The 27,155-nt window shown below is 35.4% G+C and overlaps 1 protein-coding gene across 4 annotated transcripts in view; it reads right to left on the bottom strand.

Annotated features, from left to right (window-relative positions):
• The window catches only part of SLC16A7 (solute carrier family 16 member 7), a 77,751-nt gene that overhangs the window by 42,320 nt on the left and 8,276 nt on the right, over positions 1 to 27,155 (bottom strand). The window contains exon 1 of one of the 4 annotated variants that reach the window (XM_015855225.2): positions 18,923 to 18,958. The exons of 2 other annotated variants lie outside the window; for them this stretch is intronic. The gene's annotated coding sequence lies outside the window, so the exon portion shown is untranslated. Of the gene's footprint in view, positions 1 to 10,076; positions 10,182 to 18,922; positions 18,959 to 27,155 lie in introns of those variants that run through there. One more of the 4 variants, XM_032443277.1, reaches the window with a different exon arrangement.

The following is a 27,155-nucleotide window of genomic DNA, read 5'->3' as shown; positions in this document are numbered from 1 at the left end:
AAACTTTGGTTGGGTTTGATAACTAATTATGAGTTGAAAAGCTGGTACACCAGCATGGTCCAAGAATAATAGAAGTTCAAACCTCTTTGAGAAATATCAGGTGCTCTAATTTGTGAATATTCTCAGGTGTAAAATGAACAGATTGAAGCTTTGCAATCAGAGTGCTTGATGCAGTTATAATGAACTTGTATTACTATAGTGGCCAAATATTGCTATGGGTTGCTCCCAAGTTAAGTGTTGTGAAAGGCTGTTCACAATCAATCTAAGTGTTGAATTATCCATTTAGCTGTCCTTAAAGCTTTTATATCACTCAGTGAAATTAACTGTAACCTTGCTTCTGTATATTCTCCAAAGCTCATTATGGCAGGCAAATAATTCAGTCAAACTAATCAGGAATTATTTATGTTTTGTTCTGATTGTTTCCGTGTGTTGTTTTTTTCTGTTTTTTGTTTTTTGTGTTGTTGTTGTTGTTTTTTTAAAAGCAACAAATGCATAATTGTTTATAGGCTAAAACACTTTGAAATAAAGGATTACAAGTTACCCTTCCTCAAAAAACAAAGAAACTGAAATAAGACTGAATAATGACTACCTTTGTGAATAATGACTACCTAATACTCCACAAAATCACTCAGATTCTTAAAACTGACTCAGAAATACTAATGATGTTGTCATGAGCCAGAAAACAAGGTTATATTTGTGCCTCCTACATAATTATTTCAGGAAAAGTTAACTTACAGTTACATATCTCATGTACAAGGTATACCCTCAAGTATTGAAGATATCTGCATAACTGCACCTCACTTTGGAAAAATGGTTTGTCTCTTACCAGAGAAGTTCACAGATTTATTTGCTCCAATACATCATACATACCTGCTTTGATGTGAAACAGTGTAATATTAACCCACCACATACTGTCATGTAGCTACGGATCACCCTTAACTGCCAATAAAGTACTTGAAATAAAGTAAATAAACAAATAAATAAACAAAGCAAAGCAAAGATGGCTCTAGAGCACATTTGCACCTCAAAATGGCTACTGTTCAGATGGTGTCTCTATCCTTCTCTGTTAAAAGAAAGACTTTATCAAGAAAACACTATCCAAAATAGCACTAGTGTGTGCATTCTAGGTTATTACATTTAAAAAAAAAAATAAAAAAATGCTACCTATAAATGACTTTAAATGTAATAACTGGTTGTAGGTTTTTTATTTCTTCTGGATAACAATCTTGTCCAGACAGCTGACTGTGAAAAATATGCAGTCTTTATTAAATATTATGCTTCTTTTGCAAATAGGTAGATGTAACCAGGACAGAAAATAAAAAACAGAAACATGAATTAAATCTTTGAAGTCATACATTAGTTCTCTCACTCTGAGATGTGCTTTCATTGTATTATGAGTTGTCTGTATGTGTCAAGTTGACTGACATGTTTAATTCCTTCTTTGAAATTTCTTCTTTTTACTTGGTTCCATTGTATTTATGTTAATGACAATTTCATCATGATCTACATTTACCTTATGAGTGTACCAATAATAATAAGTATACACCTGACTGTCTTTTAGCTTCCTGCATAATTCTTCCAGTCAAGGCAATGACTTCAGGTGACCTGGAGTCCTGCATCAAATTCTTCTTGTATGTTCAGGAAAGCCTTACTCATCTCAGCTCAACAACGTGCCTGAGAATCTGCATAGATTTCTTATTATTTAAAATAAAACAATTATTCGTAAGATCTTTGTAAATTGGTTGTGGGTTAAATGTGTCTAACTGGTCTACAATGAAAAAGTCATTCCAGGTAAACCTACTCATTCCAAGTTTACCTACCCACCTCTAAAGCAGCAATTTCTCCAGCCAAAGAACATAAGATAATTTCCTCCAAAATAAATAAATAAAAAATTATCATATAGAACAGCAATGTTCTCTTGAACAGTCTCATAAATGATGAAATCTCTTAAAACAGAAAACATGACAGCTAGAAATTTTTCTGATAGAAAACTAACTTGGATGTTAGGTTATGTTCTGATCCTAGCACAAGCAGCACAAGGAAATGACAAGGTCACCTAAAAGAGCCAACACTGTGACAACCTATTGACTGTGTGTCAAATGTTAAATAGCCCTGACCCAACAAACAATTTCATGTTGTTTACTTAACAGACCAAAAGGCAGTATTACACCTAGTACAGTCAACACTGGACATTTCTGACCATGATACAGACAGAATTTTAGAATCCTGAAGCAACTAGTAATTTAAGGGCCTTCAGTGTTCAGCAGCTGCTTGAGATTTTGATTACTAACATTTATATTTAAGCTTATACTTATTATCATGAAACTTATATAAAGCTTATGTATTAAGTTCCTATTTCCTTTCATAGCAATTGTATGAATTAAGAGATTATGATATTAAGCCAAATAAATTTCTACAAGACAAAAAGCAACGAAAACCAATGACGATCATTTTCTAAGGACAAGAACGGTTCTCAGCAAAAGTGTTTGTGTATGACCAGCTCTGTTATTTTTATTTGGTCCATTACAGAATTCATTGATTCTGCTGTTGTAGGATATTTTGTCTATTGGCTTCTTTCAGTCTTCAGAGACATAGTATGCATTCTTGATGTCAAGGCATTTAACACTGTAATATTGCTGCCCTTGAAAACTGTCTTTTCAGCAAGCCAGTGTCACAACCTATTTAATCTATCTGCATTTTTTTTAAGTGTTTAATGCCATGGCACAGTACTCTGAGTTATGTACAAATATTAAAATGTAACAGGCAAGCTACCTGCAAGTAGGCAGTGGCATCTGTGTATTTTCAGGTGTGACACCATGATTGTTTCTCTAAAAAATCACAGCACACAGAAAAGGACAAGGCACTGCACAAAACTGTCCAGAATGAGAGCGGTAGTAGGGCTGAACTCTATTTCAAAAAAGGTTTTACTGACCTTCATCCCCCAGATTCTTGTGACTACATCAAGGCTTTGTTTATTCAACTAACTTTAAAAGTAAAATGATAAAAATAACCATATTCTCATAGATTATAATTAGTTTAGATCATAATTAGCAAAAGCATTCCAGACACTTAAAATAATAATAATAATAAAAAAAAAATCCTTAATGCAACATAAGAAAGTTTCTGAAATAATCTTTCTCTGTTAAAAAGGGAGACATTAAATACTATTAAAGATTAAAGCCAATGTCTCTTAATTTCCAAAATAAAATCTTCTTTGTCTTCATTGTAAACCTGGCAATTTCAGTGCCTATAATATTTTTAAATTAGAGTGAATGAAGCCTTGTAGCATATTTAATTTGTTGATTATATAACAACAGTCTCTCTGAGGTTCATCTTAGATTATTTATCTCCTAGGCAAATAAATATATCTTTTTTATTATTCTGAATTTAACAAATTCCATCTCTGGTAGGCCAAGTGAGAATCTAATTTCCAAGACCTTCTACTGGAAAAGTTTGACATCTCGATTTTATAAATCTGAGGTGATGATGTAGCTGTAACCTTCTCTTTTTACTTGTTACAAATGAAAATGTCAATCTTTGAAAGACATAGTACTCATCCCCAAGTGTACAGATTTAATAGAAAAACTAAAGTCAAGATTGGCTTTGCATCATACATAACCTATATGAATTCATAAATGCAAATTCTGCACTAACAAAATAATTTTCTTTTCTATGAGAGCTGCTCTGAAAATAGTATCTCATATTTTATTTTTTGGCCAAAACATCAGAGGTAGATGTTGGTGGTGTGGTAGAAGAGGTTGAGCCTTCCCATCAAAACCCCATTACATGTTGTCGCCATGTGACAGGTAGCAGCAGAGGGGCAGTCTGACAGAATGGCATCTGACACTGAAGTGTGTATGAAGCAAAGGTGTGTCAATGATCCCCTCCGTGCAGAAAAAATTATACCCACTGACATTCATTGATGTTTGCTGAACATTTATGGAGAGCAACCAGCAGATGTGAGCTCACTGAGGCAGTGGGCAGTGTGTTTCAGCAGTGGTGATAACAAGGAAGACATGTTCCAGACAGTTAAGCACTTTTTGACAAGCATGGCATGCAGGCTCTTTTTCTTCACTGGCAAAAATGCATAGCTAATGGTAGTGACTATGCTGAAAAATAGTGTTTTGTAGTGGAGAACTTGTACTTACAAATACTGTTACTGCACTCTTTGTGTCTAATGTAGCATGGAAATAAGAGGCATTACCATCGGAGCAAACTTTGTATTTTGCAATATGAGAAAATAGTTATGAAAAAGATATATGAAGAGGAGCAGATCAGACTATTTTCTGTGCCAGAGTAGTTTTCTCACTCATTAAAAACAAAACAAAACAAAAAAACCCAAGTTGTTATAGACAAAAGACAAATTAATATTAATTCAGGGCAAAATAATATGCCATGTATTTTTTGAACCCTCAGTTGTACATTTTTGTCATTCATTTTACTTTCTGTGCTGTCTCACATATCTTACTTAAAACATTTTTTATTTTTTCAATATTTCAAAAGCTATGCTTACACTTAGGAATATAGCAAGAAGATTCAGTTCAGATTTCAGATAAAATATTTGACAACACAGCACAAGGTCACCTTTTAGCCTAATGACTGGCTCACCATCATTGACCCTGTTGCACTATATTCTGTGTTAAGTCATGCAAGGAGTTGGGGAGAATTATGCAAGAAAATGTAGGCAGACTCAGTAGCATGTATAGCTACACTCAACTCAGTACTCAGCTCTCCCCTGACATTGGAATTTGCTTCTGGTCATGTTTTCAATTTCTTCTTCCTGTTTTGTTTTTGTTTTTTTTTTCTAGTTAACCAAGTGGGGAAAATAATAATAAAAAAAAAAAAATCTGTATTTTCACATAAATGCTGCTTTTGCATTATATAGCACAGTCACAAGCATTAAAAAAATAATAATAATAATAAAGAAAGAAAGAAAAAGGAAAAATAATACAGGAAAAAAAAAACAAACACCAAAAACCTCATGGCTTGCTATCAGCCTGCAGCACATTTTCCGATAGCTGCTCTGGCCTCATCTGACTGTCACAGAATACCACAGCATTTCTGGAGATCTGGCATGCCAAGTAGCTTTCAACAGTGAAATCATTCAACAGATTTTGGAAAGGAGGTAGATCTGGGCCAAGCTGCTGAGTGTTACGAAACACAAATTATCAACACAGAATTTCCTACATGCTTATAAGAAAATACAAGTTTTTATCTTCTTCAGCAGGTGAACTGATTAAGCAGTATTTGAAGAAGCAAATATAGCATGATTTCTATTTTTTTTTAGCTGCTTTCTTTAGCTTGTGCCCTGTGGTGTGACATCCAGCATATATCCAGATGTTTCTTTGGAATGATCACTTATTATTTCCTGTTGGTATTTTTTATTTATGAACAATCATATTCTGACTCAAGTTAGAAGTCAAGGAAAGCTGAACTTATAAATAGATTCAGTGGACAAGGAATATCTTCCAGAAATCCATTTTTTCCCTCAACTTCAGAATGTTTTACAAATGGGGAGGTGGAGGAGAGGATACTGTAAAAAGGATGTTTATTATTGGAACTAAATTAAATAAAACTTTTCACAAACTTCTTTAAAGTTTCCAACAACTGAACATGCATGAAGCTAGGGGGTTTAGTTTTCCCCAACAGATCTCTGAAACAAAAGTCATTTGAAAGGTTGATACTGGTGCCAGAGTAGTTGAAGAAAAAGAGACTGACTAAGACAGGTGTGTAAAAAAAAAAAAAAAAATCACATTATTCTAAAATCTTAGTAGTTAGCAGGCATGTCTGTCTTACTTGTGCATGCAGTTTAAACAAAGAGACAAACAACAACACAACACTCTTAACAGGTAAGCTTTAAGCAAGGACTTAGAAATATTTTTAAATGGACCAATTATTTCACAAATTTCAGTGTCTGAGTAATCACTTATGTCATGAGAAAGCAAAGATTCATTTTAAGAAAATGCAGAGATCTTACACTATGCACAATAACTTAGTTTGAATAACACAGGAGTAATTCAGGGTGCATGGCAATAGGAACTTTATTTTGTGTATGCAAGTTATTGTGCAAGTTTCTCATAGGGAAACTAACGAAATGTATTTTGAAAGCAAAATCATTTTCATTTGTATAGCCACCTCAGAAAATTCCAAACTTATAGGAGCTTATAAAAAACTTTTAACTATGGACTGACTATCCACACTTCAGATTAATGTTGCCTATGTCTCTCATATTTCTGCCTGTGTTCTTTCTGGGAAGACATATGAACATCTCTTTTGTATGACAAAGAAACAGTCAGTCTCAGAAAATGGAGCTGCAAGAGACCACACTGCAGTCACAAAAGACATATCTGAGATTTCTGGACAACTGCCACAAGTCCTAAAATTATGACCTGAATATATTTCCAGATGAGAAACAATGATCTGCACATCAGGATACAAATATCTGTTATGTACAATAAATGAAGTCATAGCCTATAATTCAATTACAAAGAAATACAAAGATTAATCCTTTGTCCTTTAATTTAATATTCTGGAGAATATTTATATGTTTCATATTATCATCTGCATTTTAATTTACATTTGGTAATCCCATTTACCATCATTCATTCTTTTTCATCATTTTGTCATGGAAAAATTAAATAGAATTTAGAATGTTTGTTTTTCTTTTCCCCCTTTATTATAGCTTCAATTCCTTACTTTTTATAATTATTTATTGAATAGCCAGAATAATCTTTTTTAGAAATGATTTTTTAATTCAGAGTTCAGTAAGTACTCAAGCATCAATGGAAGTTATTTTCCATTGACACTTCAAATACCTGTGACAAAAATAGCATTTTTCTAAAAGATGTCAAAAGAAAGTTTCAGCTTTACTAGCAATGACTGAGAACACTCAGCTAGCAGTATAAAAAATGAAACAGACAGCACTTACACACACTTTAAGATTTACCCTGTCAAATTTTACAGCTCTGAGGACCAAACAGCTGAAGGAAAAATTCCCAGGGGTTTAAACTAAGAGAATGAGGAATTCAAATTATTCCACTATAAATGTTAATCTTTTTCAAAACTGAAATTTTAATTCTGTGGAAATATACAAAACTTCCTACCAATAACAAAAAAGAAAGTGATCAAACTATTTCATATCCCAGAGAAAGATTTACATGACACAACTAACAAAACCCATGTAAGTATGTCACGTTTATGTAATACTTTATGAAACAAAAGCCATAGTGCAACTAAAACACAATGACCAACACTGGAAATTATGTCAAAAGGAAAAAAGCGAGACTCGAGAAAACCAAAATCAGTCTCAGTTTTACTCCTTACACAGCCTCCTGGAAATAATCCTACATTTTTTTCAGGACTCAAACTACAAATTCCCCTGCTTCTATTTGACAGGAGTAATTAATGGTCCATCAAAAATGACAAGGAAGTAAATTTCATACTAACAGAGTAACTTGCTGAACCACCCCCAGCTGGCTGAATCTAGATAAACGAACCAAGTCATGCTGCACTATGTCAAAGCTTAAGTACAATTTTCCTACTTGCATGGTATGCCTGCAACAAATACAGCTTGAGGTTTCCAACAACAGATCTGCTGCTATTATGGCAACTGCACAGGGTAATAAAAGAAACCCCGTGAATGTCACACATGAGAAAAGTTGTGAGGAAACCAAACTGTGTTTTTTCTTTCAAGTACTTCTAAAACTATTTACTAGTCTGTGAGTTACATGAATTTCACAAATTATTATTTATCAGCGCTACAAATATGCAGATGACACTAGATGCTGAAATGTGAATTTTGTAAAGCAGGTTTCAGGCCATCAGAATCTACTGATTTTTGATTGTTATATCCTAGTGGCATCAATTTATTATTTGTAGCAGACTTCTTCCTCACTTACAGAGTATAAGAAATAAATATAGCTGCTTCCCTGAGCACATAGATGTTAGGAACTCACAAAGCAACAAAAGGTGGATGTGTCTTTGAAACGCCTGTGAAATAAAATTGGATTTTATCCTGCTGTTTGTTTAAATAAATAGGGTACTTCTGGTTACTAATGTAAATGTGAAGAAGGAGAAGAAATCAAGGTGAAGAAAAGAAAAAGCATAGAAGATTTACAGATAAAATTCAGCACTTAAAAGAAATAAAGGAAATGTGTAAATTTTGGAGCAACATTAAAATAATGCAAAGCAGATTTTATGATCCATAATGATGTAAGGTATCTACTCTCAGGAATTATTTCTGTAGTGACATGACTACTGGAAATCTAGCATTTCTAACGTTGGATAAATCTTTTCAGTTCTGAGTAGGCAGAATCACATTTGTGCCATTTATACAGTGCAGTGAATGAAAAGATCAAGAAGTTGCCAAAAATGTGTAGCTAGGCACTTATGACTCATGCCACAAGTACTGAAAAAAAAAAAAAATAAAAAATCCTGTTTTAACTTCATTACACCTGTAACACAAAGCAATCCACGTTCTGGAAACAAGTTCAGACATTATCCACATAAGAAATAAGGACTCAGCAAAAGTACTCCTTCTTTCAAGAGTACACCTCTCTAACCTGCCATTTTAGACACTGAGATTACTTTTGAGAGGCCAAGATCTAGGTCACCAGTTTGAAATTACCCACAGGCTCATCAGGCAATGCTTTTTTCTCTGATACATTGTACATGTGGCCATCAAACCAGTACTGACTTTCAGCTGTCTCATGCTTCATATAAGAAGCCACCAACACACACGTCTTCAAGGCATTGGCCATGGTACCTAGACTTTACATCTGTCTTGCACCTGGATAAATAGCTGTTGTATGCCAACACAGAGAACATCTGAGACAAATACTATGCTATTAATTCCTGAGCGGTTCAGAGCCACCTTCACATCCCTAGCCCCTCCATCAGGAACTGTGGATGCCTCCAACTAAAAACTGTGCTCTGGGCCTCTAAAATGTACAGGATTTTTCTAATACCAATGCATAGAAAGAAGGCCCCAGATGATATACAGATATCTAGACAAACTGCCAGGTCTTACACTAGCTTCATTGTTATTTGATCATGACAAATTTGGGGCTAACGAACTAAAAATCATAACAAGGTAAAAAAAAAAAAAAAAATTACTACAGATACAGATACAGCAGATACAGACTTTGGGAAGATGTCGTCATCAGTGTTTAGAATCTCAAGATCATTACCATTTTGAGTTTACTTTTTATGCTACAAAGTTTCAGGAGTATCCTGGATGTAGCTGAATGGAGAGAAAGGGAATGGGGAAAACAGAGGGATGAATGGATGAATGGATGAATACATGAGAGAAAAGAAAATTAATTGGTCTTTTTCAGTATTCACAGACAACAAAAAAAAAAAAAATTCAACTTGCACACTCTTACAGTTGGCAGAGAATGAGAGCTGAGGAATTTATATTTAGCTAAAGAACATCTCCCTGTGAGACACGGAAATTCAGGCATAAATGAACTTGAGGTTTACTTGCCCTTCAGCCACCTCTCTTTCTGAAGTGAAGAACAGATATCAATTGTTACACTTTAGTCTTTAGATTCATTGTTGTGACTCAGCTGACAGGAGAGCTGCAATAACCAATGAAGTCACTTTTTTGTAATTGATGTATTTGATTGTGGTAATGCATAATACATCTAGCTTTGAAGGGTTTGCTTCTATAATTTCATTTCAAAACTTTCAGTTCTATTGTACAACACTCAGCAAATCACCAGTATTACAGTATGATTTGATTACAGACAGGCCTAGCACAATTTTATTGTTTATATCTGCTGCTTGAATTACAGTAACTTTTATTTTGGACCTAATTATATTTTCCCATATTAACACATCTCAAACTGCCTCTGCTTTGTCAGTCTGTTTAACCAGTGTGCACAAGAATATTGGGCCGTTGAGCCTACAATTATATATATTTGCTTGCCATTTTCTTTTCTTACTGCTATCACACGAGTAATTCAGCAGCACAGTGCAGCCAGATGTTACTACATACTGTTGATCTAATTCTAAATCCTTTTTGCCAAGTCAGAAATGAATACCATGGGATAATTTTGAACACATAAAGTACTTACTGTGGGACAGAAAACAATGTGTCTTCTGTGAAGGATGAAATGCATCCCACAACGCTTTTCAATAGACAGTAATTAACTCTTCAATATTTTCATACATCGTAGTAAGTCTTCCTTGTGAGTCAGAGATGAATTACTAAACAAAGAACATTAAGGTTTGCTTCAATGGTGCATTTCATACTTACTGATATAAATGAGTTTCCTAATAACACATGAAGTGAGTTCATTACTAATAGAAAATTTCCTAATCTACCGGATTAGGTTCCTTTCTATGTCTTTTCCTATTTCCCAGTTAAAAATGAGTCATTTTGAATTTAAGATCAAGGACATAACAGTAATTTTTTGAATTGTAATGAACTTAAAACTCAGTTCATAAACTCTGAAAATCACATCTTACCAAACAGATAGATAAGTATATAGATAAATAGACAGATAGATAGATAACCCATGTCACTTAAGATATGGAAATAAACACTCCATGACACTTAAATGTTTATGTTTTGGTTTTTTGTGATTTTTTTTCCATTTTGCTGGTCACTTTAGGACACTTTAGGACACTAGGTCACCACTAGTAACCTAAGCTAAAGCATTCAGTGTCAGACTTGGCTAAAACACTTCCTTTTTTAATCCATTCTTGGTTTGTCACTAAGCAGAATTTCTTCTCCTTTTTCCATCTTTCTTTATTTCACTATTCAATATATTTTTGAAGTGACTGTTTTGTGGAGATGAAGCTGTATAAAGAAAAATGGCTTCTTCCTTTGTCTCCTGATTTGCAGAGGGTGTAATTTTGCCCTCATTCAAACAGATCTTTTCAAATGTTAATGATGTCAGCTCTCGAATTCAGTGGTTGTTATAAAACTATTTGGGGAAAAGGCTTTCTGTTTCACAGTTTAACTTTTGCACTTGAGTAGCTAATCTCAGGTCACCATGTTGATTCACCTTCTTATAACCTTATCTCAATTGTCCTAATCCAAAACCCAACGAACTAAAGGGTTTTCTGCTGCCGCTCGTGGAGTCTTCACAGTTTTGTTCAGTCAGTTGTCCCCTAAATCATATTATCTTCATTACCTCCTTAGTCCTTTACCTTTCTACTGTATGTCTCAAGGTCGCACATTCACTTCTAGACTGGCACAGTTCCCACTACATTAAGGGACAAAACCAAAGTGTATCAAAGATATTTCCATCCCCACAGAGAAACTGTTCTATTTTTGCTTTTCTGTCTCCCCTCCACCTAGCACACCAGCAATGCAGATCACTCAAGCTAGGCACTGCTTTCCTGCTACAGTGACCTCAAGATGAATTTGCATCAACATGCCAGTTGAAATGTAGATTAAGTTTTTGTTCTTGAGCCCTAACTCCAATGTCTTCAGGCAAGTGCCAGCCAACAGCAAAGGCACATGTGTGATAAACCTCTTAACTCTTCTCCTTAGAGCGCGTGCCACTCTGTGCAGCCTGCCAGGACAGGTTCTCTTCCAGCAGCACCCTGACTCCCAGGCTGCACCAGCATTTCCCCAGGTCTGCATTCCCAAGGAAGTGCAGCCTGCAAAATAAACAAAAAGACCAAGCCAAAAATGTTCACAACATGTTATCAAATATATTTTACTTTTTCACAAATACCTGAAGTTTACTGTCAATAAGAGCAAGAGTTTCAGCTTTAATGAATGTGACAGCAGTGGAACAGAACAGAAAAATGACGTAACACGTCATGCAAATATTTCTCAGTTTCACAAACTCACAAAATTTCACAGCTCCTTGTCACATGACGAACTTCAAACCATAGTAGACATTCCCTGTTTTTTTACAGACTACACATATCTAGCCAACTTCTTTTGGGATTGGTATATTGAGCTAATTGGGACATTAATTTTATATCATATGTCAGCTTTGTCATCCTTTGCTAGCTTTAATTTTCTTGCAAGTGACACAGACTAGAAAACATGGAATCAGACCAGTGAAACTAGCCCTTATATATTTTGTTATACAGACTGAAGGATACCAGATTGCATGACCAAAGTAATTACCAGAGTTTTAGTGAGGATTTCTCTTATTGACCTCTGCAAGTATTTAAAATAATAACATACTACTTACTAGTTACTGACTAGCCCTGCTTCACTGAGAAGGTTTCAAGGGAAAATGTAATTACAACAAAATTAACAATAATTTGTTTAGAAGACAAGTTATAAGAATTTCCTACAAAATTTTAATTCTTCCTTTTCTGTGCATCTAAAAGATAAAGTTTCTTCTTTTCCTCAATCACAGAATCACCAAGGTTGGAAAAGACCTACAAGATCATCCAGTCCAACCATACACCAATCACCAATATTTCTCACTAAACCATGTCTCACTAAACAACATCCATACATTCCTTGAACACCCCCAGAGTAGGTGCCTTCACCACCTCACTGGGCAGCCAGTTCCACTGCCTGATCACTCTTTCAAAGAAGTAGCGTTTCCTAACATCCATCCTGAACCTCCTCTGGCACAGCTTGAAGCCATTCCCTCTAGTCCTATCACCAGTTACATGAGAGAATTAGCTAACTTCCAGCTCACAACAGCCTCCCTTCTGATAGTTATAGAGAGCAATAAGGTCTTCCCCTGAGTCTCCTCTTCTCCAGACTGAACAATCCCAGATTGACTGCATCCCAGAATGATGCATGTTTTCAACGCAGATACAGAAAGAGTGTACTTTCCTACAATGCAGTTTTAACTTCATCTGGAAGGTAGAAAAAATAGGGGGAAAAAAGTCCTACTTTTCAAAATGGTGTGCAGCCAGGCCAGTATTCCTTTCTCTGAAGACAGGCACTAAACAGGTGGGTTTTAAGTTTTTTGTCCTTCCCCCACAGATCTAGATTTCAGAGGACGCTTTGTGGACTGCAATATTTTTCAGCTGCTATCAGTGTTTTAAACATTTTCTGAACATATTGCAAAAATTTACTATTTTGAAAAACAGAGTATTTATTATTACTAAATGCAGGAGTTAGTCTTCGGTGGCTAAGTGATAAGAAATTTCTTGAGAGTAAGCAATGGCAAATTTAACTAAATCTAAAATAGTTTGCTACTAAGCACTGCAAAATGGTGGTTACCAGGAAAATACTCATCTCTTCAGACAGTATTCCCTATAAAAATTCTCAATAAACAATGTCATTATCTCTTCCAACAAAGGCGGTATTCTTGCTATATTCTTGCCTCAAGGAAAAGACTCTTCAGCTGTTGAGGGGCACAGACACAAGCTAATTATTCTTTCTGAATCAGAGTTAGAAAGCCCAACACACCCAGACAGTGATTTCTGGACAAATGACTGCTAAGAAGAGCATCTTCCCCTTTTTGTTTCCCATTTGCAGCTCAACTGCATGATAGCTTGAGAGTATAAATACTGCTGTCAGGCTGATCTCAGGAAAAGGAGGGGAATGCACAAGACAGCTGGTCAGCGACAGATGGGAATAAGCTGTTTCATCTCACAGGTTAGTACAGATCCTGTTGTAGCACATGCTGTCCAGAAGGAATCCTAACTAATGCAGCATTGGTCTTCCAAAGAGGACCTGGCTTTAAATTATCACCAAGTCCTAGAATTCAGATCACTTCCTACACTCACTCCTTTAACAGCCCAGTCAGTCAAAGTTTAGGTCTGTTGTTTGTGCTGGAAATTAATCAGTCAGTACTTGAAATGCCTTTTGGTTTAAGACAAGGTGAAAGCATACCATAGAATTCTCCCATTCTGTGAACAGAACTTGATGCATCTGGTTTAAGATTTCTTTCCTTTAAGGAGAATATTCTTTACTCTTCTAATCACAAGAAATGCAAAAAGGTCATCTGTCCCTGTTACCACAAGGATGACTGCTTTCACTTCAGACTTCATAGTAATATTGGCTTTGACCGTCAACTGACTTCTGAAATAGTTAAGCTGCATTCAAATTAGACTGTTGTTATTGAAATTTACAGTGAACAGAATTTATCTTTTATTCATTCTCAACTTTGTATAGACACCTAGGGTTTAATATTGTTCTTTTGATACTTCAAATTAAATATTATTTGAAAATCAAAAAGCGAAACTCATTTGAAAACTTATAGAAGCAGAAATGAAGATACCAGTTCATTCTGACCCTCCAAGCGAAAAGAAATGAATAAATTAAACATCTATGCCAGTTCTCATTATCAAAGTGAACTGTACGGTTCTTACTCCACAGAAACTCACTCTAACCCAACCAGTGATTGTATGTCAATTTAAAGACTCACCACCTTGTCTTATTGTCTTAAAATGTAGGTACTGTCTATCACAGATGAAGTTACCTATACATGTCATATATACAATATCAGAGCACAGTAATCCTTTGTAAAGACAGAATTACACGACGGTTTAAATTACCAGACACTGATATATACTAATGGGAAAGATCAGATCAGAATACATAACATGTAACAAGCAAGTCAAAAGGGACTGAAAAACAGGATTTGTCTGAGAAATATTGCTTTGTTGCATTATTGTCTGTGGCACTGAGTTTTTGTACAAAAAGTGTTATAACTACAAGACATCTTGAGCTCACATTTGATAGATGTTTAGAAATTTTATGCAAAAGACACTTGTATGATCACACACAGATCTGCAAGTGTTCAGTGGGACATTTTTTTCTATATGTTTTTTCCTTTTTTAAAATGACTTTCAAGTAAAAAAAAGTCTTTATCAACAGCAATGTATAAACACAACTGTGTACTAAATTATTTTTAAACGTACAAATCAAAAATTAGAAAACATTGCATAGTAATCATTAAATGTTATTTCTGTATTATTTCTTTATTTATTAATGAAGAATCAGTTTTACACAAACATATATACAGTCTGATCCTTTTGGTTCAAGGAAATCCCTACTGATTTCAAAGGGAATCTACCAAACAGAGATGGATGTTTTACAGCATTTATCAACAAATATTTAAGTTTTACAACTAAAGGAGTGATTTTAGTGAATGCTTACACATAGCATTACACATTTTCATCAGAAGTACTGAGAAAAAATCCACAATGTCACAAATTTAGCTCTAAAAGAAAGAACTGAATATGAATAAAATCAACATTCAGACTAAATATTTACAGATGGGAGCCTTTAAGCAAATGTAGTGAGCTACAGTTGAGTTTGCCTTACTCCATTTGTTGCTTAATCTCTCTCATCCCAAAACAGGACATAGCTCAAATAGAGATTTACTCCAAATAAAGACTTAATTTATAGAACAAAATTTTGCAATTTTCTTTTCTTTCTCTTCAAAGTTACAGTGCACCCTTTCTCTTTGTTTCGATCTTTCTAAACTTCAAGACCCACAGTTTACCCACTACCAGCTTACTAGCTACCAACTCACTGTTATTACTACTTAAATAGTTAGAATTATTATTCTAACCTGTTATTGCTGCTCTAGTTTCTTCATATACCAGACGTTATTGCTAGTTTTACACATATTATGCAATATGCATGCAAATCAGAATCCTCATATCAGAGTTCAAAGTGTAATATAAAACCACAAGTACAGATGAAATCACACAGTTTATAATTCTCATATCTTATTTAATTGTGATATGTATGGTTCATAGCTTTTGTAGCAGTGTACATCAGATACACTGACATTTTTATGATCAAGGAAAAGCATCTATGATGATTCACTGTTGCTAAACCTGCAATAGTAATTCATTGCAGTATAATGAACATACAGAATTTTAAATAGAAACATGATGATGGAGATAGTTGAGTGTTTTGCTTGAGTTTCCAGACTCTTCAGGACCATGAATCACATATGGCAATTTTATTTCAGGTTGATGGTCATTTTCATTTGTCATCTACACAAACTTGATGCCATCAGTTTCGTATTGTTTTGAATCACCAGATGGCATTTTCCCTGCTCTAAAAATTCGTCATCTGAGTATGTAGGAGTTAGGTCTGGTTGAAACATTGTCACCTAAACTGAGATTCTTTATAGATCTTGAATCTCTTACCAGTAAAAAAAGAAAAAAAACATCTCAATCTCCCTCTTTAGCTCAGAATATTCTTTCTCAAATTAGTTTCTGCAGACAAGCTATGTCTACAGAAATGGAAAATCAGAAAAAACAAACAAAAAAACCTAAAACACTTTAGTTAATGTGCATGTACTCCCCAGAGACACGTTTTAGAGGCATTCTTTCTCATTTCCTACAAATTTATATTTAAAGCTGCACTTGAATAAAGTAATATTGACAACTTGAAATAAAATTGTGTTGAAACGTTTGTGTGTTTCTAAGCACCACTATAATTTTGCTCCTTCTGTTTTGGCTATGTTCTTCAAGTTATTTATCTCCCCATTTTTACACGTGCAATCCATGGGAACAAAAATAAATACATAAATAAAAGATATTTTAAAAAAATTAAGAAAATTATGCAGTCAAGACAAGAACTTTCTGTAAAGTACAATCATGATTTATTACCATCACATGGAATATCACTGGAAATACCACAAAGTGATGTTTAGGCATCAAGCAGTGGTTGTTTTATGATGTCTGTAAACTACACTGCACACATCTTTTTCACTCTCTTACTTTCCTTTGTTATCTGGGTTGATCAAAGTTCTTCCTCTGTGAATTCTGGAAGAATCACAGAAACACAAGGTTGGAAAGGACCTATAAGATTATCTAGTCCAACCATCCTCCCTTTACCATACCTACAGAAAACCCATAAGCCATATCTCCTAGCTCCCTATCCAGTCGCTTCTTGAACACTGCCAGGGATGGCAACTCTACCACCTCCCTGGACAGGCTATTCCAGTGCCTCAACTTTTTTTCCATCAACAGTTTAAGGGGATATGGAGGGTTACTCATAAATCAATTTTGCATGACAATCTGAAAAAGAAAAAAAAAACCAACAAAAAACAACAAAAAACAAAAAAAAAAACTATCTGGGGAGTTAAGTTAAAGCAAAAGGAATTACCATATTCAAATTTGGCTAAGGTTGCACACTGCATCATGCTTGCTCAAACATGACTCCATTAGGTAGGGATTCATTGTCCTCTCCCTCTCTACCTTTAAGCTCATATATACAGAATACCTTTCTGTTATCCCCTGTTTTTACTAAGAGCATGTGGCTGGTTTTACTCCCGAGAGATACAGTACATCTGTTTTACATCAGGGTGGAACTATGTGAATAAACACTTTATATAATAAAGTTCCACTGTCTGTTGAAAAAAAAAAAAAAAAAAATCTAATCTTTTCAAAATTTTCGTTTCTTGATTAACAGTTTATATTTAATATTTCATGTAGATTTAATGAGAATGATATAGTGAAAATATGCAAACCAAAAATATAGAAAGAAAGGGGTACAAGAATGCTCAATACAAGTGTGAAATCTGTAACCATTGAGTAGTTTTGTCATTTTTTATTTTGTGGTTTGACCTAGTTACACTCTTTTAGTATGTGGTAAGCTATCAGAGTACTTCTGATATCATAAGATCATGAACATAACAAAAATTCTGGTCTCTAAGCCATTAACTCTACTGAAATCAATGACATATTTTAAGTCTATTTTGAACTGAGTAAGGACAGAATTAGACTTTAAGGCTGTAAACTCTGATAGCAGAGGTGATACAAAATCAGCTCTAAAAATCACCAGTTTATCTCTAAGATTAATTAATATTTGTTTACAATGAGGTATAAACAGCCCCTGTAAAAACTTTTAGAAGCATTAAAAACTGGCAAAAACTTGGATGGAGGTTGGAGGGAAGGAGGGGCTTGCTGTGTATGAAAAACAATTGGAAATTACTCTTGCATTTCTTTCAGTCAGAGGAATCTAATAATTTTAAAGTGCCTACAGCTAAAACCAGTCATAGCACATTGAGTTCTGAGGTTGCAAAAGACTGAAACAGAACTACTTGTGTCAGTGGAATATACACCTACAGTTCTTGCTTTAAAAGTAGTCCATCATTCTTTATTATAAAAGCCCCTGGCATGGCAGAAGAGTCATGCAAGTGTTCATCAAGGCAGAATAGCCTTCACTCTATTGCTTGGTTTCATGCACCAGGATTATGGTCTTGCTGCCCTCCCAAATCTTTATGAAAATAAGATGTATATCATGAAGACTTGCCTTGTAAGTAAAACTGATACTGCATTTATAAATTGTGCGTTACTTCAGAACACATGGAAGTAATCCCCTCTGTCACCCATGCCTACTGCCACAGTGATAATCTTCTTCTCCTATTGCCTCAGACCCATTCAACTTGTCTTCAAATCTACTTCCTGCTCTCACTCTCTTTTACCATATCAGTTGTGAGGTTCTCAAGATTCCTCAAAGTTGTGCTTCTGCCAAACACTTTGATCACTCTTTATCACTGTTCAATCATGCCCCTATTTCAGTCCAAGTCAAATAACTTCCATCAAATTCTTTACTGTAACTCACATTTACATTCCACATGCACTAATTCTAAACTCCGACCTGAGTTTCACTGATGCTCCCCTTTTTAAAGTTCCTTTTCAGAAGTCTCATCTTTGAATTCTTACTTTAGTAAGAAATGTTGGCAAAATACAAGACAAAAAAATGCCAATCAAATCTAAAAAGCCTGATAAGAGTTAAGAGTGTCACCATTCATTCTCATTAATCCTTGCTGTAACTCTTTAGAGATATAAAAAGATTTAGATTATTTCTTTTTGAAAACATTTCATACTATTTTGTCAATATATGCTACAAAGTCATTAAAAAGCCGACAGCAAATATTGTGCAAGTTGTGCTGGTGCACTGACTTCTCTTGCATGCAATTGGTCAACTAGTTTTGTATGAATTAACAAAGTAATCTGAAACTACCTATTACATTAAACAAAGACAAAAGGAAATAAAGAAACAACATATTACCTCTCAGAGAGCTGCTGTCCAAGACAATTATCTGAACTTGATAGATACAGAGCCTTTGTTCAGCTTGAACATTTAAAGACTCTTTGGAGACCCGATTGGCTGCTGATCACACATGATGTTTGGATGGTTTATTTTGTGCGACCAATGGCCAAGTCAACAAGCATCTCAAATTGCTGAGGCAAGAGAGTTTATGGTGAAGCTCAGGACTCAGAATGTGATCCCACAGAAGGTCCCACTTTGTTTATGAACACTGGGGTTTCTTTCACAGTTTCTTTGTCACACAGGCCTTTTTTTATCACTGCCTGTAGAAATGCATACATTCAAAAGAACATTTAAATGCTATATATCTGGGGACATCTGAATATAGTTTATGACTAATGCTACAGGAACTCAGCATTTATAGAGATGCTGGGTGTGAACTTGCCTTTTAAAATACAGAGCATTAATATGATTGTGTTCAACAAAATCAAATTTTATACAAAATGCCCTGATTATCATAAGCAGAAGCTTAAAAGCAAAATGCAGACACTCATTCCAGCTAACAAGTTGCAGAAGTCTAATATTTTTTCTCATCTGAAAAAAACTGTCCAGCAATTGAACATAAATATGCAATTAGTGTAGACTTTTTCATATTGTTCCTATTATAAACATAGTAAAATTCCACATTAGTCTTTGTAGAGTAATTAGAAACTTCTTCGAATAAATAAGCAGTGCTAGTTACTATATTAATCAAAAAGCTTTATTTTGCTGACAATAATGCAGAATTTGCTTCAGAACTTCAGAATTTATTTTACATTTCTTAAGCTATACAAAAATTCACAATTTACAATTTTTGTATAGGAAAAATTGTCTAATTATTTGCAATACCGATAAATATAAATACATATATATACATAAAAGGCAAGTTGTACCTTAGATCAAATAATAACTTCCCTCATGAATTCTGAGTAAAATGTATTTCTTTTTAACTTCAGAACCCCTACCCTTTTAATGGCAAAAATGACAATAACTATGCTGTTGGAGAAGCAAACAATGTGTATGTGTTCTTATAGTTGTCATTTTTCACCAGCCCCATTTACTGTGCTTGCCTTGACCCAATAAAGGCCGGAAGGGATGAAACCGCATGACCAAATGAAATGGAAAAACATTCTGTCAGTTCAAATCAGAACAACTGAAACTTCTCCTTGTCCACTGTGTAACTGATATTAAAGCCTTAAAGGTCTTAGAAGTGCATTGTTCAAGAATATCAGGCAGTCCCTGTGGCAGGTTTTTATAAGAAAATTGCTGTTGCTTTCACAGTCCAGTACTTGGAATATTCACAGGGAAAAAAACAATTCCCACATTTTTATTTTTTTTAAATAATTATTATTATTTATCTGGGGAAATATATATATATGTGATTATAATCGTGATCAGCATTTAAAAGAGCTGCGACAATCTCTCATGGAAAGTGAGATGAATTTTAGAACTCCTATAAGCACACCCAGAGTGAATACTGCTTAAAGAAAAATACCATCCTAATCATGACAAAATATTATCATTTAATTGATCTCTGTACTGTCTGAAACTTTAATTTGAAGCTGAAATGGCTCCTCCAGGATGGAAGAAATACAGTGGAGATAATATGTAGCAGGAATAGGTAAGCCTCTAATACAGAACTGCAGGGAGGGCTCTTTGCAAAGGGTGTCTGTCCCAGTACTGAAGACAACACAGGAAGGGAACAAGTTTGCTGACACGCACATAAGAAGAGTGAAAAAAGGAAGTAAACATGGGTTGTTGAACTCTGACTGAGAGCATGTGGTAACAACAATAGCACGTTTCCTATTATTGGGAAGAAATAGGAAGCAAGCTATTGTTTGAGCTGGATACGCTCTGTTACACTTTGACAACTTGTATGTAGTTGTGGGTGCAGCTTCTCAGTTGTGTCAGCAAAGATGTTCCCCCTGCTGTGGCCTTCAGGAGAGGCCCTTCCTTTCACAGGCTCCTGGCCCACCCTGGGAGAGCCAGAGCAGGGGAAGATAAATCAGCTGTGGCCTCAACATTTCTGCATCCACAAACAGCAACCGTAGAAAGAGAATAACAGCAGGCTAACAGCAATACATTAGAAGGTGCATCCATATATGTCCTCTAGCGACACTACACAGAATCAACACCAGGAAGACTGGAAAAGCACTAACTGGGCACCATGGTGGTGGATCAGAGCTGGAGTGCATCCACATGCTTCAGATTGCAAACAGAAGGGCTTAAATCTGTGCCTACACTTCTAAATACAGGGAACTGAGCATGAAGTAGAGGGTCAGAGCTCACATTAAAGTGCACTTCTGAGTGACAGAGCTAATTGGCATAGGGCACACAAATGGCAGGCAGCTGGCCTCCAGTTCACCATCAGCTTGAACTTCACAAAAATGAAGTTAATGCTGTCCTCGTCTATTGTCTATAAAAATTTAGACATACCAGAGGCTACTACCCAACTCAGAATACAAGACTAGAAGGGTATTTTGTGACTAATAGTAGCAGTAGATTTTTAAGTATAATACAGACCTAGCTCCTTGAGAACTCCTCTGAGATAGGTGCCTAGATGTAGCTACTTTACTGCACATTGCTGCCCACTCATACATAGGCACATGCTCATTAAATTTAACCGCTAACACCTGGAAGAAAGCCAGGCACCAGAAACAGGCTGAGAATTACTTCTCAGATCATAAGCTTAAACTGTAAAAATTGAGGTAGGTTCACAACAATCATTTACTTTGGATGATCACCAGAACGCCAGCTCAGATTTGCTACTCAGTAATGTCTGTTCCAGTACATCTGCTTATTCACAGACATCTAAAAAATAATCTCTTTTCCATACAGCCAAGTTATATATTTAACACTCTAGAACAATTTGTCCTTTGATACAATCTAAGGATACTTTTTTTGTTCTTGAAAGAATGCTTTACATTAGCAGTGGCAGTAGTGCTTTAAGCTAAACAGGGGTTTGGAATTTGGTCACTGTTTTTTTCCATATAATTTCCATTATAATATTATATATATGCCAACATATATATATTATATATATATATATATATATATATGTATATGTGTGTATATATATATATATATTTGGCTGAACACCTACAACATCTCAGATATTGGGGGAGAATCTCCTTTTCTCCTGCCTCTCCTCCTACTACGTAATTTTAGCTTATCACATTTTAAGAAAGATGAAGGTTTGTAATAAAGCCTTAAATGTATTCTCCGGTTTACAGAACATCTGTGATTGTTTCTGATTTAAAGGAGGGACTCATCACAGCCGTCTTTAGATACTGAAAGTACTAGCATCTATAAGTTATCTCAGTATCCTCATTCCATTTATAGTCATTTATAGTCAATGGGCAAAAATAAACTTCTGAGATATGTATCACCTTTTCACACGTCTGAATTACAGTTAAATGATCTGAAACATAAACTATATCTATCCATTATATAAAATAGGTAGACAGATAATCAGCTCAATTATACATATCTACGCTGCTGAGCTCTGCATTTGATCAGATTAATCTACCCATATTTGCCCACAATGCATTTTCTTAGTATGGAATACTACATTAATGACCCAGATGCTTCTTCCTGTCCAATCTGAAGTTTTCTTGGAGTAGGAAGTGATTTTTCTGTTTATGTAACCCTCAATAAAATACAGAATTGAAAAATGTCTTTTCTAAATTCTAAAAAAAGGTTCTTGTGATCTTCCTTGAAAGAGATCCACAACTTAACAACACAGCATTGAAATCTGAAATTTTGCAATCTTTTTTTTATTGCTGTGAAAAATAAGTTCATTTTCGCTGAGCAATGAGTCTCCGAACAGCATGTGCTGCAATACCCATTTTGTACAGGATTTTCTTTTGCTGTGTTTGTAAAATGTGTAACTCTGAAATACTGCATTACTAACATTTTTGTGGCTATCACGGCTGTGTAGAGGAAAATTTATGGAAGATGAAGATAAACTATCTCATGCCTTATGTACATAACATAGCTAACTAATACTATCCATTTTTAAAGTAAATCTTCAAGTCTTACATAGCAAAAGAAAATCTCTAGCCATCTTTTTATAAAAAGAAAACAGTGACAGATTTCACATGTGCAGTATTAATTCACAAACTGCTCAACCAAATAATCACATAAACCATCCAAACACCAATTAAAACTTGAAACGATATTTAGTGCCTTACAGAACAATGCAGAGGGCAGCTTACCTTATGAAAAGACTGGACAGTTGCCCAGTTGCTGCAGAATTGGAAAGGCAGCATTTTCAGAGCCAATTTGTGACTGCACTGATTAAATTGCTAATAAGACATTAATTTTTATAAGGTATACATACTTTGTCTCATATTTTTTTCTGGAACTTTCTGAGACTATGCTTTGTAATAGCTCAATAATGTAGCATTCTAAAAGTCTATAAAAACAGGTGGTATTAAATATGATTTCTTACAAATGCTGGAGTAGAGGCAGCAGAATATATTTTACTCAAGGCAAAAAAAATACCTAAGGCTGTTCCTGATAATACAGATACAGGATATGCATCAGGAATAGCTTACTACTAACCAGAACAACAATAACGGTTTGCCAGATAAAGTAAGAAAACCTTCTGAATAGGCTTAAGAATTTCCTAGTAAATCTATTTGCAGAAGAAAAACAGCACATATAATATTCATTTAAAAGAATTTTCTGTGAATTATGTAAAAAGCATTCAGGCCTGAATGATAATGTTGGCTTAGATAACTGCATATACGCAAGAGCTTGAGTAATAAGACATGTCACAAGACATGAAAATGCCTATTAAAAACAAGTTTCAGTGTGTTAGGTATTAAGAAAATGCAAATATGAAAGTTACGTTGCACATCACATTGCCTAACTTTGCGTGAACTCATATCCTTTGGGGCTGGATCTTGCTTGATTCTCCTGTAGGCACTTGTTGACAGTGGCTAGCATTTAGAACTGAATGGTAAAGACCAAAAGGAATCACAAAGAGACAACAGTAGGAAAAGACTGAGCTGATGTCCATGGGCATTAAGATTTTTTATCTGCCTACAAGGAGAGGACTGGAAAGAGGCAATGGTAACATCTCCCTCTTGTACACCATCCTTCGGAATAAGCCAGGCATACTGGTGACTTACAAGCTGCATCAAGCACAGTGTGCACCTGTGCACCAAGTTGAAAATCTCAGGCTCAAGAAAAATATCAATACTTCTTGCTACCTGTAATTTGACACTGACTGCAATGGCAGTGCTGCGAAAACACATGTTCCCCACCAGTCTGCCAGCCCTTCCCAGCAGTGCCTGCCTGCTCCTTGCTGATAGCCCTATGTCCACTCTGCCTTCCTAATCTACCAGCCTCCAAAACTGCCGGGCTTACCCTCTCACAGCTCAACAGTTCAAGCACACACCAGGATACAAAGTCCAAGGTAAGGAAAGACTTGACAGCTGATCTGAGGCTTGTTTGCCACAGGAGTGATGTTTCATGTTTCTCCAGTACCTCAATTTCCCCTCAGTTTTCCTCATTATCTTACATTTTGCTGTATGAACTTATAAAACATCACCCACAAGACAAAAAAAAAAGAATTATCTTTAAAATTACTATTATAGCTACAGATGTCAGTAACTCTATGAGGGCAGAGGTAGCAGCTGTGGTTATGTGAAAAACACCTAATGCCATAAAGAAAGTCATATGAACCCAGTGGCTAACTTTCTTGTTTTAAGAAAAAACAAAAACAAAAAAACTCTAGCTTATGAGGGACAAAATATGCTCAAATCACTAACAGATGCTTGCAAATTTTCTGTTTTACTTGGGTCACTTTTAATTCTGATACCAAATTCCTTCATTTCTCTTTCATGAATTATTCTGTTTACAAACAAGTAAAAAAAAATACATATCTATAGTCATATCAGATAATGTACGTGAGCCCAATTCTGTAGAACTTAGTGTGTGTGCATAAAGCTTAGTGAGTTTTAGAAACGAAAGGTGTTCTCCAGAAAAGACACGATGCTGTGAAGACACTGAAAATACAAGAGAAAAGGAAAATGAGCTTGAATTGAATGGTACTACAGTGTTTTCTGGAATCTTAACTTTGAACGGTGTCAGTCTTGTGAAAGACTCCTGTTTTAATGTAGTAAATATTTGTAGTTTCATAGCTACGCTAAGGAAAAAAATGTTTGTTTCCTGCCTTTAAGAAAGTCTACAGCTTTTAGGTTATGATTTACACACATAAAACTTTAAACATGTTATGTTTGCTGCAAGTACACTTGGTTTTCATCCACATGATTAAGAGAGGCATTTAAAACAAGTAAGCAATAAGTGTAAGCATAGATTAAAGTGGCAACATGACAGTTGTGCTTGGGTACATAGTTCTTCAATCCTCAAGCACAGTGACAAAAATATCCAGCAACTGATGAAGGATTTTTGTTTAAAGACAAGGAGACATACCCTGTAGTGATTAAAGGGTGCGGTGTAATTTCTTTGTACTTTGCCTAGAGGGGCAGCTGTTCTGGCAGAAGCCTTCACCCCCAAGGGATAACTCTTGGCTGCAGTTTCTACCAACGTAAAGCAGGTTTATTTTTATGGGCTGAAATACACACAAATCCTGCCAACAGAGACTCCTCAAGAGAGATACAAATTTTACGCAGCTCCCAGCTGGCCTGAATGCCACTTCAGCAGCACCTTTCCCTCATAGTTCACATTTTTTCACTTTCAGATTTTTCCTCTCTCAACTAATCAACCACCTTGTGTATATCTATCTGAGTGAAATTTAACAGATTTCATGTCCACAGGTATAAGATTCAAATCACTGTACTAGTTTGCTGTGGATCTACAGCATCTGTTTTGTCTTTTTTAAAGATGGTGAACTTAGCACAGCCTCTCAAAAGTCACCCTGTGGCTCAATCTGGTCTCTATTTATACTGCTGCATTTTACAGTTTAAATTAAAGCCAGTGGTCTGACAGTACTGTTCATCCCTTCTCTTTGAGGCATGGAGCTTTTTTAGATATCTTGGGTTACAATGGCTTTCCTTAAGAGCAGGGCAGAAAATGAGTCAATGTATGTCTGGACTGCCAGCGAATGAAAGCCCAGCAGCCTGATGGGTTATGACATGTACCTTTCCTGCCTTTCTCTACTTTCAAAACTTTGCATCTTTTCACTGCTGTCACCAGTCTCCTACCAAAAAAAAAAAAAAAAAAAAAAAAAGGTCTTACATAAGCTTTTTTCTCTTTTGGACAAAAGGAAAAAAAAAACAAAAACAGTTTCCCTTGATTCCCTTTTGCAGCAGAAAGTAGGTAGCCCATTTCTCCTCAGCAGGACTCAGATAAACTTGTCCAACAAGTGAAAAAATAAACGAAAATAAACGACTCCCTCTGGCAAGGTCAGAGGGGCAGATGAAAATGACCCTGGGAGCATAAGTCTGACCAAATACAAAAGGTTCTGTGCTCTGTGGGGTTTGGTTAAATAATTCAAGTCCAGCCTTTTAGTAACATAAATGCAAACTATTCTCTTCTCAACTAGGGTAACAGAAACAAACACATAAAGTTAATGAACCCAGCAGGGACTGACCAAACAGCTCAACCTCCCCTTTGGAGCAGTGAGAACACCATGAAGAACCAGTGAGAACACTAGCCACTTTGCACTGAAAAACAGAATCTTCTCTGGTTTGGTAGGATAAATAAAAATTTCCTTCATTACTGAAGATCTTCAGTCTTTAGTGGGATAAATTACTGCTAACTCCTGTCAAAAAGATCATCTGTTCTGTTCTGGCAGTTCATGGGCTAAGACAAAGTAATGACATTACAACATCTTAAAGCATTCAGTCCTTTTGCATTCTTACGGGGTCCAGATCTACAGTTCCTCACTCTCTGGTACTGCCAGTGTGCCATTTCCCCTCCTTCACCCTCATAACACCTTTCAAACTGTTCTTGTAAGAAGCAGTCTTCCCTTTCTATCCATAAGTATACACTATTCCTTCTATAAGGAATATATAAACCTCCGCATCTGCTTTCAACACACTTATAAGCTGGGCTGTTCAGACTAAATTTGTAATTTCTGATTTTATCCTTTAAGAGAATTGGTTAGATGAGAGGATTGATTGAGAAGTAGGATTTAAGCTCCTGTTATTAAGAGAGATAACAACCTCCTTATCTAGGACCCAGTAATACTGAAATTAATACTCTATTCCCAGTGAAAAGTATAACTCAGTATTCTGTGAGA

The sequence above is a fragment of the Coturnix japonica genome, chromosome 1 (genome assembly GCF_001577835.2).
Source record: "Coturnix japonica isolate 7356 chromosome 1, Coturnix japonica 2.1, whole genome shotgun sequence".
NCBI lineage: Eukaryota > Metazoa > Chordata > Aves > Galliformes > Phasianidae > Coturnix > Coturnix japonica.
The sequence above is the reverse complement of the archived record's forward strand: the minus strand, read 5'-3'. Positions and strand labels throughout refer to the sequence as shown.